The sequence below is a fragment of the Chrysochloris asiatica genome, unplaced genomic scaffold, assembly GCF_000296735.1.
Source record: "Chrysochloris asiatica unplaced genomic scaffold, ChrAsi1.0 scaffold04452, whole genome shotgun sequence".
In the NCBI taxonomy this organism is placed as follows: Eukaryota; Metazoa; Chordata; class Mammalia; order Afrosoricida; family Chrysochloridae; genus Chrysochloris; species Chrysochloris asiatica.
The window spans coordinates 4,035-5,094 of record NW_006412970.1 but is presented as its reverse complement, the minus strand read 5'-3'; the positions used below and the strand labels follow the sequence as shown (position 1 = coordinate 5,094).

The 1,060-nt window shown below is 46.4% G+C and overlaps 1 pseudogene; it reads right to left on the bottom strand.

Moving 5' to 3' along the window:
* Positions 1 to 56: 56 nt before the first annotated feature.
* Positions 57 to 543, bottom strand: LOC102819390 (annotated as a pseudogene).
* Between the last annotated feature and the right edge of the window lie 517 nt (positions 544 to 1,060).

The following is a 1,060-nucleotide window of genomic DNA, read 5'->3' as shown; positions in this document are numbered from 1 at the left end:
ACCCAGAGTCACAGCACCTGATCTCCTAGAGAAATACTACAATAGAAAAACCATACAGAAAGGCTGCCTTTATCTGTCTTTGTCTGTCTGGCCGAGTCATTCCTGGCCAAGTGGGCACCCTCATAGGATGGTCTCAACATGGGGGCCCCAGGCATCCTTGGCATGTAGCCTTGCATGGGTGACCTCATTCCAGGACAGGTCCCACTGGCATCATCCCAGGAAGAGGAGGGCCCATCATTGGCATCATAGGAGGACCCCCCCGTATGGGGTGCTGGCATCGTATCAGGGCGAGGAGGACCTGGGAGACTGGGGGGAGCAGGCTCACCGCCCCTGCTGGAGGAGGAGCAGACAATGGGGTAGGAGGTATTTCCCTTGTTGAAATTCAGCTGTTGTTTTGTCAGTCAGACTCTGAGCCTGCTCTTCCTCCATTTCTGATAGCAGTCTTTCACTACTTTGCGTTTCCTACCACTGCAATGTATCCTTCTCTCAGATGGAGTCATGGGTAAGGTATGTATTACAGTAGTCGTCATAAAACTTGGGCATGTTGCTCGGCCAGCCATTCGCAGCCCTCTTCTCCCATAATGATTTCTTAAAGTTCCTTTAGGAATGGGAACATGTTTGCGCTTAGACTTCTGCAGAATCTTTATGCAGTTGGGTATTTAGAGCCTGTGTAGTTAAGTTAAGGAGTCCTGATGTAGCGCTGTAGGATAAGTGCTGGAGAGCTACCTACAAGGTTGTCAATTCAAACCCACCAGCTGCTCCTTGGAAACCTTGTAGAGGGTTAATATGAGTTGGAACCAGCTCAAAGACACTTACCAATAGCAGTTGACTTAAAGTCCATTGTTATTCTCTCTTTTGTAGTAGTTCTTACCACTAAAACAACAACGAAAACCTAGTTGCCATCAAGTTAATTCTGACTCATGACAACTCCATGTGTGTCTTTTAGAATGTGGTCCATAACATTTTTAATAGCTTATTTTTCTCTAGTAGATCACCAAAACTTTCTTCTAAAGCACCTCAGTTTAGGTCTGAACCTGTTACATTCATTGCACCCTTGAAA